Here is a 17,148-nt window from a genome sequence, read left to right on the forward strand (position 1 = left end):
TAGTAAATGTTACCCCTTTAATGTCCTACACCTTTCCCCAATATGGTTAGATTTGAGTAGGAATAGTAAATGTCACCCTTTAGTGTCCACAAATTTGAAGAGTGAAAATCTTTAAGTTTAGACTTTTATAATATGTGGTTGAAATACATTGGGGCATATTACGATGTGGGGCAGACTTGCGTCCGCCTGACACCGTTTCCGTCACCCGACCGACCTACCTCCGATTGGCAGTCCTGAACGCCTCATTATGATGCGACTGCACATGGTGCGGTGGCATTCCGTCATTTCCTATTGGGAGCAGGTATTACAGCCATAAACCGTCAGTAATACATGCTCCCATATGGAAATGTGAGGTGGTGTTCATCCTTACACCCCATGTCAAGGTGCCTGCCACGGGATGCAGGGATTAACAGGGCGCACCATAGGTGCCCCCCTCTGTTACCAACTAGAGGCCTTAATTGAAGGGAGCCCTGCTAGTTGCCCTGCTAATTGCCCCCAGACACACTTTCCAACAGGGTTTTCAGAAAGGCTGATATGGAAAACCTGCGGGGACCCGTGCATTGTAATCCGAACAGCGTAAACCGCCGTCCATTTGGATTACGGGCCACTTTTGACAGGTTGACGGGCTCCTTGAGCGTATCGGAAGCCAGCTGGATTGACCGGCCCGTTTCAATACTGGCCGGCTAAATAAAAAGCAGTCTGTCGAAATTGAAACCAACAAGGTCGGTCGTAAGTACTCCTACCTGAGATCGGAGACCTTACAACTGACATAATAAGAGGCCTTGTGCTTTTTTAGTAGTATCTTTGGTGATTAGAAATATTAGAAAAAAATCTTGCATGTTTGTAACCAATCATTTTATTAATTAATTGTTTTTGTATTATTAAGACAGGTGACACATTTTTCCAATTGTGTTAGTGTTTGCAAAGTTTATTTATGTTTATTTTTACATTTTGAATCATATATACTTCAAGAAAAAATAAATATTTATCTGTTTTGTTAAATTGTGATATGTTAGATATATATAACTGTTATGTATATGCATTTATGGAAATGTAATGTGTTTTGAAGGTGGGATGTTTTATTTACTTTACGTGGTTTTGTCAACGATTGTGTTCTAAGGCCATTGCGAATTTGCGCTATTTTTTTAGGGAAATTATTTTTGGTTTATAATAAACCTTTGCTTTTTACTTTAATTTGGATTTGTTTGATCTTTCATTTTTTTAGAGATTTTTGTTAAATATTTTTCACATTGTGTTCTATTTTCTATTACGTGGATACAGAGGAAGATCTGCAGCTATATAATAGAACGTTTTATTTATTTATTTTCTTTTGTGTGGAAAATGTGATAATATATCTGTTGTGTAAACAGTATGGGCCTCATTACGATGTTGGTGGGATTGACCGTCTGACCGACGTGGGCTCTGTGAGATTCTGACCACCCATCCGCGGTGTCTCCCTTTGCCGTATTATGATGTATACACGCCTATTCACTGACCGCGGTGGTCAACGTCAACTTTGCTTGGACCACGTTGGTTGGAAAGGCTGTAGATAGGAATTTCAACTCCGCTAATTCATCTGTTGTACCGCTAAGCAGATTATGATACTTCTGATGCCTTGGCGGTTCCATGGCAGTTTGTAGGCCTCATGGCAAGTGTGCCTCTGAGCAATTTACGGTAAGCACAACACCACCCATAGTATGCGTTGACAAAACCACACAGCTTATGTCAATTTAAAGACTAAACACACCTACCAATCCAACTATATAAACACAATGTACCAGATCAGGATCCTTTGCAGCCATCCTTCAGCAGAGCAGGACTGACCATAGCATCATTCACAGCACATATTATTTGTAATTACTTTCCTGTACACCCCTTTGATTGCTCACTCTCACTCAATCACACAATGTCAAAAAAGGAACAAACACGTTTTTCTGGCACCGAGTTGCAGTGCTGGTAGTCTTCTGTGTAGACAGGTGGCCCTACCGGGCCACCATTACAACTCACTGCCCAGGAGGAGAAGGTGCACGCCACCCTGACACCGGAGGGCTTCTTTGGAATACCTGAGGGAAGGGAGTCTGGTAAGTTACACCTCCTCATTTGCCTTCAGTTATCTATTTCACCTTAGCACACATTTCAGCAATAGCCAAAGACTTGTTAATCCATTTGCAAAATGTGTAGTAGGCAAAGTATATAGTATGTATAAGGAATGCTGACAATATGTACACCTGCACATAAGATGAAATATCAAAAGCAATGACAATTTCACATGTGTACATGTAGGCTGTAAGTGTATACCCACCATCCAAGCAACATTAATATCTGTAAACATCCTAAACTATGGCCCATAAATAGGGTGCGCAGTTACCAAGTATGTAATGCTAAACAGTTAAGTAATCAGATCTACCAAATTGAAAGGACTACACTTACCATCAGCCACTTAAACACCAACTTATAACAACAGGCACCTATGTTGTGTCTCCATACCCCCTTGTCAGTCATGTCTCAACTGTATTTTTCCTTTTTCCTCACAGGCAGGGAGCTATTGAACAAGGGGGTAGATGGGTGCGAGGTAGAGTCTTTGCACTGACCACAACTGCCATCAGGCCTTGTTGGAAGGCGGACCCCGAGGAGTCGGCGAGACCACCAAGGGGGGGCCCTCCCTCTTTACGAAGTAGCCGAGCGCTGCCGAGAAGTCTCCTGAGAGATCCTTCTCCTATCACGTACTAGCACAGTAACACCACCACACAGGACTCGAGGAGGTTGTCTCAAGACAAGCAATTCTTTATCAGCAATAAAAAGGTTACGAGGTCAATATTTACACGAAGGGATCGAGGGATCCACCAAAAGTCTCAGTGTCTCTTTGGAAGGGTAGGGGTAGCGGGACAGTCTTTAGCAGGGGTGCGGTACGAGGGTACCTGGGGCCCAGTTCTTATCCTCAAGCTGGAGGACCTCTAGATCTCGGAGGGGTCGTGCCGCGACGGCGTCAGCAGGGCTCTGGCGTATGGCTCGTGGAGAGCCGCGATCACATCAGCAGGGCTCTCAAGATGGTTTCTGCTCAGCTCGAGCCGCGACGTCGTCAGCAGGGCTCCGAGGGAGGCTTCAGCGAGGTTGGGCCGCGACAGCGTCAGCAGGGCTCCGATGTTCCGGGTGGCTTCAAAGTGTTCACAAGAAGGAGCCGCGACGCAGTCAGAAGGGCTCGTGATGGTTCCGACAAAAGTTCTTCTCCGTGGGGTCAGCCGCGATTCAATCAGCAGGGCTCTCGACTCCGGGATACAACTGCCGGTCTGTGGCGGGGTCGCCCCAGATATAGGTCTGGAGCCCTTTGATGTCCGGACCCAGGCGCCCGGTGGGGGCGGAGGAGCCGGGTGGAGGTGGCCAGACGCCCAGCATGAGAGGCGCCAGGCCCACGAGAGGTGCAGGGCGATCACACCTAGAGAGGGGAGGACAGTTGGGGGTCCCATCGATACTGTCCTCCGCCGGGGGCGATGAATGGTTCCTGCGGCACCCCCTGGCCAGTTCGTGGTGCCTCGATGTCGGGGCCTCGCTGGGGACGGGGCCGGGTTGACCGGGGTTGCACTGGCTGGTGCACAGTGTCACGTGGAGGCCAACAAGATGGCGGAGCCGCGAGGGGTACGCGACCTCGTGCAGCTCAGGATGAGGGGTCTCGGTGCAGTTCAGAAGGGTGGCCCGTGAAGGCCGGGGCGGGTAACGGGCACAATCCACGGGGGTAAGGGCCACGCCACGAGGCTGGGTCCAACAGGCGTCCCCCCGAGCCGAAGGCATGGAGAGTCACCCATCTCCTTGGGGATTCTCCTCGTCGAGGCGGAAGAAGCGGGACAGGCCGTCGGCGTTGGCGTGGTCATTGCCGGGCCGGTGTTCAACGTCAAAGTCCATCCCTTGTAGCTAGATGGACCACCGCAGCAGCTTGGGGTTCTCGCCCCGCATTTGCATTAACCACCGCAGGGGCCGGTGGTCGGTCTGGACCCGGAAGTGGGTACCGAAGAGGTAGGGCCGGAGCTTCTTGAGGGCCCACACTACAGCAAAGGCCTCACGCTCGATGGTGCTCCATAGTTGCTCCCGGGGCAGTAGCCGTCTGCTGATGAAGGCCACTGGTCGGTCGGTCCCCTTTTCGTCGGCCTGGGACAGGACGGCCCGATCCCATATTCGGAGGCGTCCGTCTGCACCACGAACTCCTTATTGTAGTCAGGGGCCTGCAGCACCGGGGCAGTACACATTGCTGTCTTTAGGGTGTCGAAGGCTGCTTGGCAGCGGGGTGTCCAGTGCACCTTCTTGGGCTGCTTTTTGGACGTTAGTTCTGTGAGGGGGCCAACAATGCTCCCATAGTCCCGGATAAACCGCCGGTAGTATCCGGTGAGACCCAGGAAGGCCCGGACAGCGGTCTGGGTAGTGGGGGGTTCCCAGGCCTGGATGGCATCTATTTTTGGTTGGAGAGGGGCCACCTGCCCGCTCCCCACTTGATGGCCCAGGTAGGTCACGGATCCGTGGCCGATCTGGCATTTGCTGGCCTTGATCGTGAGCCCGGCCCGCTGGAGGGCGGCCAGGACGGCTTTGATGTGAAGGAGGTGCTCTGCCCAGTGGTTGCTGTACACGGCAATGTCATCTAGGTAGGCCGCGCTGAAGGCCTCAAGCCCGGCCAAAACCTTGTTCACCAGTCTTTGGAAGGTGGCCGGGGCGTTCTTCATTCCGAAGGGCATCACCCGAAAGTGGTAATGCCCATCCGGGGTAGAAAAGGCTGATCTTTCTTGGGCGCCGGGGGTGAGCTGGATCTGCCAGTACCCGGCGGTGAGGTCCAGCGTGCTCAGGTAGCGAGCGGCCCCTAAGCGGTCGATGAGCTCGTCGGCCCGGGGTATAGGGTGGGCGTCCGTCTTGGTCACTGCATTCAGGGCTCGGTAGTCCACGCAGAATCGCAACTCCGGGGGGTGACCGGGAGCTGCGGCCTTTGGCACCAGGACGACGGGGCTGGCCCGCGGGCTGTCGGAGGGTTCGATGACCCCCAGGGCCAGCATCTTTGCTACTTCGGCCTGGATGCATGCCCGCACTCGGTCGGGTACCCGGTAGGCTCTGTGTCGCACGGGAGGGCTCTCCCCGGTGTCGACGTCGTGGACGCACCAGTGGGTCACCCCCGGGGTGAGGGAGAAGAGGGCTGCGTAGTCCTGCAGCAGTTGCTGGCAGTCGTTGCGCTGTTCCGGAGTCAGGGAAGAGGCCAGTTGGACACCTTCGATTGATCCATCATGGACGTTGGACTGCAAGAGGTCGGGCAGGGGCTCGGAGTCGTCCTCGCCCCCCTCGTCGGTTGCCAGCAGCAGGCTCAGTTCGGTCCGGGCAAAATGGGGTTTTAGTCTGTTAGCATGTAGGACCCGGAGGGGGTTCCGGGGGGACTCCAGGTCGACCAGGTAGGTGACGGGACTTTTCTTCTCCACTACCTTGAAGGGCCCCGTCCACTTGTCCTGGAGGGCGCCGGGTTCAACCGGGGCCATGACCCATACTTTTTGACCTGGCTCGAATTCGATGGTAGAGGAGTTCCGGTCGTACCACCGCTTCATGTCCTCCTGGCTGGCCTCGAGGTTGGCTTCGGCCATGGCTCGGAACTTGCAGGTCTGGTTTCGGAGGGTCAGGAGGTATCGGTAGACGTCAGGAGGGGCGCCTTGGGGCTTCCTCTCCCAGCCCTCCTTGACCAGGCTGAGCGGTCCGCGGACCAGGTGTCCGTACAATAGTTCAAACGGGCTGAACCCCAGGGACTTCTGCCGGACCTCCCGATAGGCAAACAGGAGGCACGGCAGCAGAACATCCCATCTCCGCCTGAGGGGCTCTTCCAGGCCCTGGATCATTCCCTTTAATGTTCTGTTGAACCGCTCAACCAGTCCGTTCCCCTGAGGGTGATAGGGGGTCGTGAATTTGTACGTGACCCCGCACTGCTGCCACAGGGACCGCATGTACCTGGAAATAAAGTTCGTGCCTCTGTCGCTCACCACTTCGCGGGGAAATCCCACTCGGGAGAAGATCCCCATTAAGGCCCGGCCTACCACGGGGGCCGTTATAGTTCTCAGCGGGACCGCCTCCGGGTACCTGGTGGCGTGGTCCACGAGGACCAGGATGAAGCGGTGGCCCAGGGCGGTCTGGGGGTCCAGGGGCCCCACGATATCGATCCCGACCCGTTCGAACGGGGTGCTGATGGCTGGAAACGGTTGGAGGGGGGCCTTGACCCGACCCCCCGTCTTCCCGCTGGCTTGGCAGGTCTGGCAGGACCGGCAGTGGTTGTCCACGTCTCTCCGCATCCGGGGCCAGTAGAAGTGGGTCACCAGACGGCTGTACGTTTTGTCTTGCCCCAAGTGTCCGGCGAGGGGCACATCATGTGCCAGGTTGAGCAGGAACTCCCGGAAGCGGAGGGGGACCACCAACACTCGGCTGGCCCCGAGTTCTGCCACTTTCTGCTCACTGTATAGCAGGCCCTCGGCCCAGTAGACCCAGTGGGTGCCGGTCTGGTCCCCGTTGGCTTGGGCGGACGCTTGTTGGCGGACCCCTTCGAGAGTGGGGCAGGACTGCTGTTCTTGTTGGAACTGCTCCCGGGTGGGGCCCCCTTCGTGTCGCCATTGTGTCAGCTCTGGTAGGGCGCACGGGGAAGCCATCTCCTCGGGGGAGGATTCACTAGGTCCAGGGTCGGTGTCCGCCTCCCCCTCGCCGATGGCGGGAGGGGGTGCGAGCCCCTCGGGCTGGGCGGCCCCGGAGGCCGAGGAGGAGCGGGGGGCCCGGGCGGTCATGGACCGGGTGATGGCGCAGGCCCAGTCGGATAGTCCTAGCATTCGGAGGTGCTCTCGTCGCTCCACTTGAGCCCAGGGGGAACTCTCCAAGTCGTTCCCCAGGAGGCAGTCAACGGGGGCGTCGTCGCGTACCGTCACCTTCAGCAGGCCCGTCACCCCTCCCCATTCGAAGGGGACCAGGGTCATCTGGCACAGGCTTTCGCTGTTGTCGGCCGTCCGGATGGGGCACAGCACATTCGGTAGGATCTGTTCGGGGGTCACCAGGTGGCAGCGGACAGCGGTGACACTGGCGCCGGTGTCACGAAGGGCTTCGGCCCGTTGTCCATTGACCGTGACCTGCTGCCGGTACTTCTGGGTGTTGCTTGGGATGGGGGTGCAGGGTACCATTTCTCGGCTACCCAGGCAGACCAGGGACATGGCTGCCGGCTCCCATTCAGTGGTCCCTCTGTCGAGGGTCTCCTCTTCCTCTTCTTCTTCTCCCAGGGCGGCGGCCGCCAGCTGTCGGGGCGGGGGCCTGCCGGCCCCGTTTTGTCGGTTCAGGGGGCACACCGGATCGCTGGCATAGTGTCCGGTTTGTTGGCAGCCGTAGCACGTTACTGGTGGTCGAGGTCCGGGTCTGGCCGGGGGCGCCCCCCTTCGGGCTAGGCTCGGGGAGAGTTGTTGCTGCGGTGGCCCTCGAGGGGGGCTCCTGGGGGCCCCGGCGGGAGGGTCTCGGTTCCTGTTCGGCCCTCCCCCTCCACCGCGTTGGCGGGGGGGTCCGGTGGGGTTCCTCTGGTACTCCCCCATTGAGTTCCGGGGGACCCGGGAGTTGACCCATCGATCGGCCTCGACGGCGAGTTTTCGCGGGTCGGTCATCTTGCTGTCGAGGAGGTGCTGCCTCAGTTCCACGAAGCAATTGTTGGAGAGATGTTCCCACACGATGAGGTCGACCAGCTGCCCGTAGGTTGTTACTTTGCTGCCTTTGATCCATCCTTCTAGGGCCCGACTGAAAAAGTCCACATACTCCACCCAGGTGGTACCCGGGATTTTCTTGCAGTCCCTGAACCGCTGGCGGTACATCTCCGCTGTTAGCCCGTAGCGGGTGAGCAGGGCCTCCTTCATGTGATCGTAGGAGGTCATCACCTCCTCCGGCAGCTGGAGCAGTGTGTCTCGACCCTCACTCAGGAACCGCCCCCACAGGCCCGCGCCCCAGTCTTTTCGGGGCACCCGATGAGAGGTCATGGCCACCTCGTAGGCCTTGAACCATTGTTGGATGTCGTCATTCTTGTAGTACTCCCTGACGACCTCTTTCGGGATATGTACCTTGGTCTCGGAAGGCGGTAGGGTGTCTCTAGTACTGGGGGCGTTGGTCTCTCCGTTCTTGGCCTTGATTTCGAGCTCCTTGAGACTGCGCTCGTGCTCAAGGGTCAGTTTCTTTTCCTCCAACTCCCGGTGTCGCCTCTTCTCCTCTATCTCCTCTTGAAGCCGTAACTGCTCTAGGGCCAGTTTCTTTTCCGCCAGCTGGAGTTCGCCGTCCAGCCGCAGTCGTGCGAGCTCTAGCTCGTGGTTCCGGACCTTCTCCCGCTCTCGTATTTCTTCTTCGGAGAGGCCGGTTTCTAGGCTCTTTCTTCATCCGGTTGCCGGAGTCAGTGCGGTTGATGTGGTCTCAGTCAGGGGCAAGGGACCCTCTTCCTGGGAGGGGCCCGCCCCGGCCTCCAGCCATGTCCTCAGAGCTTTCTGCATCTCCTCTTTGGTACCTAGGACGGTGGTTGTAATGCCTTTGGCTTTGCAGAACTGTTTTAACTCTTTGTGCGTATATTCTTCCAGCCGTTCGGGCTGGAACTCCATTGTCGCGTCGTTTTCCTGGCTGCTCATGATTTACTGTTCGTTTGGATGGGTAGCTAGTGGGTACTGGCTGGTACGTACTGCGTTCGGCTCGGATCCCGTCGCTGGCCACCAAATGTTGGAAGGCGGACCCCGAGGAGTCGGCGAGACCACCAAGGGGGGGCCCTCCCTCTGTACGAAGTAGCCGAGCGCTGCCGAGAAGTCTCCTGAGAGATCCTTCTCCTATCACGTACTAGCACAGTAACACCACCACACAGGACTCGAGGAGGTTGTCTCAAGACAAGCAATTCTTTATCAGCAATAAAAAGGTTACGAGGTCAATATTTACACGAAGGGATCGAGGGATCCACCAAAAGTCTCAGTGTCTCTTTGGAAGGGTAGGGGTAGCGGGACAGTCTTTAGCAGGGGTGCGGTACGAGGGTACCTGGGGCCCAGTTCTTATCCTCAAGCTGGAGGACCTCTAGATCTCGGAGGGGTCGAGCCGCGACGGCGTCAGCAGGGCTCTGGCGTATGGCTCGTGGAGAGCCGCGATCACATCAGCAGGGCTCTCAAGATGGTTTCTGCTCAGCTCGAGCCGCGACGTCGTCAGCAGGGCTCCGAGGGAGGCTTCAGCGAGGTTGGGCCGCGACAGCGTCAGCAGGGCTCCGATGTTCCGGGTGGCTTCAAAGTGTTCACAAGAAGGAGCCGCGACGCAGTCAGCAGGGCTCGTGATGGTTCCGACAAAAGTTCTTCTCCGTGGGGTCAGCCGCGAGTCAATCAGCAGGGCTCTCGACTCCGGGATACAACTGCCGGTCTGTGGCGGGGTCGCCCCAGATATAGGTCTGGAGCCCTTTGATGTCCGGACCCAGGCGCCCGGTGGGGGCGGAGGAGCCGGGTGGAGGTGGCCAGACGCCCAGCATGAGAGGCGCCAGGCCCACGAGAGGTGCAGGGCGATCACACCTAGAGAGGGGAGGACAGTTGGGGGTCCCATCGATACTGTCCTCCGCCGGGGGCGATGAATGGTTCCTGCGGCACCCCCTGGCCAGTTCGTGGTGCCTCGATGTCGGGGCCTCGCTGGGGACGGGGCCGGGTTGACCGGGGTTGCACTGGCTGGTGCACAGTGTCACGTGGAGGCCAACAAGATGGCGGAGCCGCGAGGGGTACGCGACCTCGTGCAGCTCAGGATGAGGGGTCTCGGTGCAGTTCAGAAGGGTGGCCCGTGAAGGCCGGGGCGGGTAACGGGCACAATCCACGGGGGTAAGGGCCACGCCACGAGGCCGGGTCCAACAGGCCTTATATTCCTAACTCCAAACTGGCACCTGAATCAGCCATCATTCAACTGTACTTCCCCTCACAGGCTGGGAGCTATTGATCGAGTGGGGATTTGGGTGGAGGAGTTTGGCAGTGACCACAACTACCATCAGATCTTGTACTCCAACTCAAACTGCAGGCACCTCTGTGAGCGATGTCTCAACAGAACCTCCCCTCACAGGCAGAAGCTATTGGTCGAGAGGGGTGGGAGGCGGTGTCTTTGCACAGACCACACCTACCTTCAGGCCTTGTATTCTGAACTTCAAACTACAGGCATCCGTGTCATCCATCTCTCCACTAAACTTCCCCTTACAGGCAGGGACCTATTAGTCTAGAGGGTGGGTAGGAGGAGGGGGCTTTGCTCTGACTTTAACGATCAACAGGCCTGTACTCCTAACTCCAAACTAGAGGCACAAGTTTCAGCCATCTCTCAACTGAACTTTCCCTCACAGGAAGGGAGCTATTGGAGAAGGGTGGTAGGAAGGGAAGTCTTTGCACTGATCACAACTACTATCAGGCCTTGTACTCCTAACTCCAAACTATGGGCACCTTTGTCAGGCATCTCTAAACAGAACTTCACCTCAAAGACAGGAAGTTATTGGTCAGGGTGGGAGGAGGAGTCTTTTCACTGACTACAAGTACTATCAGGTCTTGTACTCCTAACTCTGAACTAGCTAACAGACAACTGGGTCAGCCATCTCTCAACTGAATTTGTCCTCACAAGCAGGGAGCAATTGGTCAAGTGGGTGGGAGGGAGGAGGAGGCTTTTCTCTGACTACAACTACCACCAGGCCTTGTACTCCTAACTACAAACTAGAGGCACCGGTATAAGCCAGCTCTCAACCGAATTTCCCTTCACAAGCAGAAAGTTATTGGTCAGGGGTGGAAGGAGTAGTCTTTGCACTGACCACAACTACCATCAGGCCTAGTACTCCTAACTCTAAACTAACAGACACCTGTGTCAGCCATCTCTCAACTGAATATTTGCCTCACAAGCAGGGAGCTATTGGCTGTGGGGGTAGGAGGAGGAGTCTTTGCACTGACCACAACTACCATCCGGCCTTATAATCCTAGATCCAAACAACAGGCACCTGTGTCAGCCGTCTCTAAACAGAACTTCCCCTCAAAGGCGGAGAGTTATTGGTTGAGGGGGTGGGTGGGAGGAGGAGTCTTTGCACCGACCACAACTAACTTCAGGCTGTGTACTCCAACTCTAAACTACAGGCACCTGTGTCAGCCATCTCTCAACTGAACTTCCCTTCACAGGAAGGGAGCCATTGGTCGAGCTGGGGGGTGGGAGGAGAACTCTTTGCACTGACCACAATTACCATCAGGCCTTGTACTGCTAACTCCAAGCGACAGGCACCTGTTTCAGCCATCTCTCAACTGAACGTCCCCTCACAGGCAGGGAGCTATTGGTACATTTTTAAAAAGAGAATATATATATAATTTTATTACATCAGTATTCATAAACATTAGAATTTTAATTATTTTTGAACTAGTGTAATAAAATAATATATTTATTATTTTAAAGTTCAAAAATCTGGTATGTTGGTTTACAATTTTTCATACTTCTAAAGGACATTGGTAGATTAGTATTATTGTTATACTATGCTTTTGGTTATCATTTCTAAATAATTTATGATGAGTTTTACTTGAAATTGTGCATTTTGCACATTCTTTAATTTTAGGACACATTTGGTTAACAGATTGCTCCAGTTGCATTTCTTTGTAGCTTTTTTTCATTTTGTAATGCCGCCACAAATTTGTAAGGTGCAGGTTGGGTTCTGCCCAATGTGGATTGGAAAGCATTGTGTCATCCTTCCACTACATTGTTTGTTTTAGATTCCTGTGCTAAGGTGCTGTCATAGACATTCCACCATGGTATTTGAAATTGTTGTTGGACTCTGTGTCCAGAGCAATGCAGTCTGCTAACTCATGTGTCTTTGAAATAGTTTATTAGGGGATTGGGTTTGTTTTCTTTTTGTTGGTTTAAAGGGCTTCCTGTTAGCAAATTGTAGTGGTTGACTACCTCTGTGGTAAAGACATAGGCTTCTGTTTATGAGTTTTGGCAGTGTGGGGTGGGTGGTACGCACTGCTGCACCCTCTCATCCCTGCACCCCCGAGACGTGCCGCTGCCCGACTAACAGATTACGACTTTAAAGTGATCTGCCGGGCTGGCAGAATGGCAGTCCCATGGTGGTACCTCATTTAAAGGTGGTGGTAGCTTTGAAAAAGGCACTGGAATGGGAATGTCTCACAAGGTTCCTGCATAGGATGGACTTGAACATCCATGCCATTCAGGAACTGTTGTGCATTTACACAAGGGGGCGTATGTTATGCCCCCTGTGCGAATCCAGAAAAGTAGAGGGGGCCCTGTAGGACCTGTTTTGTTTCCTCTCCTCCAGAGGTTACATGGAGTAAGAACCTTCATGTAAATCTTGTGTCACGATTCGACAGGGGAACGAGGGGAGGCTTGCTGTCTTCAGTAATCAACAGACACTTCAGGCAATTCAAAGGAAGTGTTTTATTGTTAGGGTTTCCATTCCGTAGGGGGGGAGAAGAAAAGGAGATGTGTAACAGTCCAAGTGTCTGGTTGAAGAGGGGAGTTCTTATAGTCACCCTTTTTGAGAGAGGAAACTCTCACGCATGCACAAGAATTACTAACATAGAGGTGCCAATTACGATCCGGTAAAAACCGGGTACGAACCGTGGGACAGAGCATATTCTCCGTCCGACGCGTACCCGGTCGTAACAAAATACAAACATGGAAGTACGATTCGCACGGACGCAACAGTTCCGTACGAATCGTACAAAAGCCCGACCGACTAAAAAAACCATACAAATGTGATCCGGGAAAGCACCGACGCGACGTCGGGACGCACGCAGCCTGCCATTCACGAACCAGGAATCACGATGCGCACCGACGTCATCCCGCACGGTGAATATTTTCCGGCAGCCAAAAACTGCTGGGAAATCAGGACGCCGCGAACAAGGAGTACCTGTACGCGACATACAGACATGGACCCGAACCTACGTGTCATCCCGGCCCTCATAGCAGTCGACCTCCTCCACAGGTTACGACGCAGACGCCGCAGAAGGTCAGAACAACAAAGGGAGAGGGGAAAGGGGGGGGCAGGACCAGGGGCAGGCCACAAAACCCCCACCAAAGTCACACAGCACACATGCCCTGGACATACCTGACCCCCAGGCCCTGGTCACTACGAGGGGGTGGGGGCGTGTCTAGCAAAGCCAGCGTCCGCCACAACGGAAGTGCTTGACGACACGAACTGGCAACACAACCATACAGGTACGTCCCGTACCCACGCCTTAAGAGCGTGGGTACGAGTCGTACCCCGCCCACACCTACGTCATCCCAACAATGGCGGGACGGCTGTACCCACGTGACAAAGGCCTGGGTACGGCCCGCACAAGCATCACATAGCGTGGGGACGCATATGTACGGACCGTACCCCCACCCCCGTATGCATGGAGCGTACCCCCACCCCAACAGTGTAAGTACGACCCGTACCCTCACCCGCGGACGTATGGAGCGTACCCCCACCCCAACCGTGTAAGTACGACCCGTACCCTCACCCGCGGACGTATGGAGCATACCCCCACCCCAACCGTGTACGTACGGACCGTACCCCCACCCCAACAGTGTAAGTACGACACGTACCCCCACCCGCGGACGTATGGAGCGTACCCCCACCCCAACAGTGTAAGTACGACCCGTACCCTCACCCGCGGATGTATGGAGCGTACCCCCACCCCAACTGTGTATGTACGGACTGTACCCCCACCCCAACAGTGTAAGTACGACACGTACCCCCACCTGCGGACGTATGGAGCGTACCCCCACCCCAACAGTTTATGTACGACATGTACCCCCACCCGTGTATGCATGGAGCGTACCCCCACCCCAACAGTGTAAGTATGACCCGTACCCTCACCCGCGGACGTATGGAGCGTACCCCCTCCCCAACAGTGTATGTACGGACCCTACCCCCACCTCGTATGCATGGAGCGAACCCACACCCGTGTATGTTCTAAGCGTACATATCCTGAAATAGGAGGGGTGGGTGCAGAGTCCTCCCAGCAGTGCCCAGACACAGGAGGGGTGAGTGCAGAGTCCTCCCAGCAGTGCCCAGAGACAGGAGGGGTGGGTGCAGAGTCCTCCCAGCAGTGCCCAGAGACAGGAGGGGTGGGTGCAGAGTCCTCCCAGCAGTGCCCGGACACAGGAGGGGTGGGTGCCTATCACTCCCAGCAGTGCCCAGACACAGGAGGGGTGGGTGCAGAGTCCTCCCAGCAGTGCTCAGACACAGGAGGGGTGGGTGCAGAGTCCTCCCAGCAGTGCCCAGACACAGGAGGGGTGGGTGCAGAGTCCTCCCAGCAGTGCCCAGACACAGGAGGGGTGGTGCAGAGACCTCCCAGCAGTGCCCAGACACAGGAGGGGTGTGTGCCTATCACTCCCAGCAGTGCCCAGAGACAGGAGGGGTGGGTGCAGAGTCCTCCCAGCAGTGCCCAGACACAGGAGGGGTGTGTGCCTATCACTCCCAGCAGTGCCCAGAGACAGGAGGGGTGGGTGCAGAGTCCTCCCAGCAGTGCCCAGACACAGGAGGGGTGGGTGCAGAGTCCTCCCAGCAGTGCCCAGACACAGGAGGGGTGGGTGCAGAGTCCTCCCAGCAGTGCCCAGACACAGGAGGGGTGGGTGCAGAGTCCTCCCAGCAGTGCCCAGACACAGGAGGGGTGTGTGCCTATCACTCCCAGCAGTGCCCAGAGACAGGAGGGGTGGGTGCAGTGTCCTCCCAGCAGTGCCCAAACACAGGAGGGGTGTGTGCCTATCACTCCCAGCAGTGCCCAGAGACAGGAGGGGTGGGTGCAGAGTCCTCCCAGCAGTGCCCAGACACAGGAGGGGTGGGTGCAGAGGCCCCCATCAGTGCCCATGGAAAAAAAAGGCTGGAGTACCCACAGATCCAATTGCCACAATTGTCAGTCAGGTGCACAAAGACCCTGCAGTACATGTAACACATGTGTGCGAGGCTGGGAGTACACACATGCATACAGCCGAAAAGGGAACATGTCCACATGAAGTCATGTCAAGGGACTACATACACAAGTACAGTGATCACCAAGGATGCCACGAATGATGCAGGTGGAGACATCGCTCTGCATGCATGGCCAAAGTTGAAGGGATCCGTCACACACCCAGCTAATGTAGACACAGCTCAGCGCTAAATATTGGGAACACCCTGCAGGGAAGATGTCAGGGTACACAGAGGAAGGAATACACCTTGGGACAATTTCACCATGCAGTAACTGCTTACATGAACAGAGAAACCTAGCTAACACCTTGTGATGGCACACAGATACCAGGGTACCCCCTATGACCAGCACAATACTACATTTCCCACACACCCAACACATGATCACCACCCAAAATCATGGAGGAGCCCCACCAACAGCAACACCACAAAAGCAGTAGTGTTCTAAGGAGAAAAAAAGGCTTTATTCAGCATTTCCAAATAAAGTGTGTGTGGATAAAGTTCAATATTTACAAAGCCAATAGGGCAGTCCATGAGTCACAGCTGGATGGGGGACACAGTGGGACGCGTGTCCCCTAGCTTGCCTGCACAGTCAGACTCATTCGTCTTCCACAGCGGGGAGGGCATCATGTGGGGGGGAAGGACCAGGCACCGCAGAGACATGAGGGCGAAGGGTAGGCGTCGTGGGTGCAGGGATGGAGGACTCCACCACAGGGGGTGGGGCAGGGCCAAAGGCGGAGGCCAGGATGTCGCTGCACACCTTAGCAAGGTCCTCCAGAGACTCCCCTGCACCCGAAGGAACCACAGGCCCCAAGGAGGGGGGGGGGGGCGGAGGGATGGGTCGCAGCGCCACTGGGGGAGGGTGTGGACAGGGGGGGGGGACTCAACCACCCTGACCGGGGACTCCCTTGACCGCTTGCGGGGTGGTGTCACAGTGGGGCTCAGGGACAGAGCAGCCATGAAGGAGTCCTTGCCGGATATGTGGCCAGGAGAGCTGAGGGGAGGGGATTTGGAGGGAGTGGATTTGGTGGAATGCGGACTCCCACTCTGGCTGCGTGACTTACGTTTGCCCCCCGACCCAGTGGGTGTGCCTACTTCACCCTGTGTGTGCGTGCCAGGAGGTGTGCATATGACCTTCCCTGCTGGTGTGGTGCCTGTGTCTGTTGTGGTGGGTGCATGCTGACGTCTGGGTGTACGTGGGACAGGCATGGGAGTGGGAAGTGTGGATGGGGCAGGGGTAGGGGGTTGGACGTAGCGCTGCAGGAGACCCACTGCTGTAGTCAGTGTCGAGTCAATGGACCTCAGCAAGTTGCGTTGGTCAGTCTGCGATGAAAAAATGCCCTCCAAGTATGCCTCCATGATGTGCAGCACTTGGCGGTGGCCATGGAGGACATTAAGGATCGCAGCCTGACCAACCTGCAACTGCCGCTGGATGTCCACAGACTCGGCATTGGCGGCAGCAGTGGAGACAGGGGCAGGGGGTGCGGTGCCTGGCAGGAAGGAGACATGTGGTGACCGGGCACGCTGGGAAGGGACACGAGCAAGTGGGAGGCGGCTGATGGCAATGGAGGGGGCGGGGTGAGATGTTGTGCCACTGTCAGCTGCTGGTGCAGCCTCCGCCCACTCGGAGAGATCATCCTCGGACCCGTCAGCTTCATATTCTGTCGTGCCAGTGGACAGGTCCACGGCCTCACTCTCCTCCGCCTCAGTACCACTCAATGTGCCAGCCACGATGTCAACGCTGGCACTGGTGCTCGGTCCCTCCGCTCTGTCTGTGCTCATGTCTCCCTCCGTGTCCCCCGACGATGCTGTGGGCAAGGTGAAGAGACAGCAATTAATCACACACCTGTATACATATGTCACATGAGTCCAATCTACATAGGTTACAGTGCATAGCCTGCAAAGAGAGATCAGTAACATCTACAAAACAAGGTACAGATGTAGGGCATGCAACACACAGTTGGTTGACCCACCATGCCACTGAAAATCCATGGAGAGCATGACACAATAGCAAATGACATGAAATGGAGTTTGACATAGGAGCCAGGCCCTGGGGACAATCCAGCACTGCATCTGCACCACACAGCGGTGCTGAAAAGAGAGATGAGCAGGGACCATATCCATGAACTTGAGGCACATGCTGCATAGGTAATACTGAAAACATGCCCACCATGACTGGCTCACTGCACCTTGAGTGTATGTCC

The sequence above is a fragment of the Triturus cristatus genome, chromosome 7 (assembly GCF_964204655.1).
Source record: "Triturus cristatus chromosome 7, aTriCri1.1, whole genome shotgun sequence".
In the NCBI taxonomy this organism is placed as follows: Eukaryota; Metazoa; Chordata; class Amphibia; order Caudata; family Salamandridae; genus Triturus; species Triturus cristatus.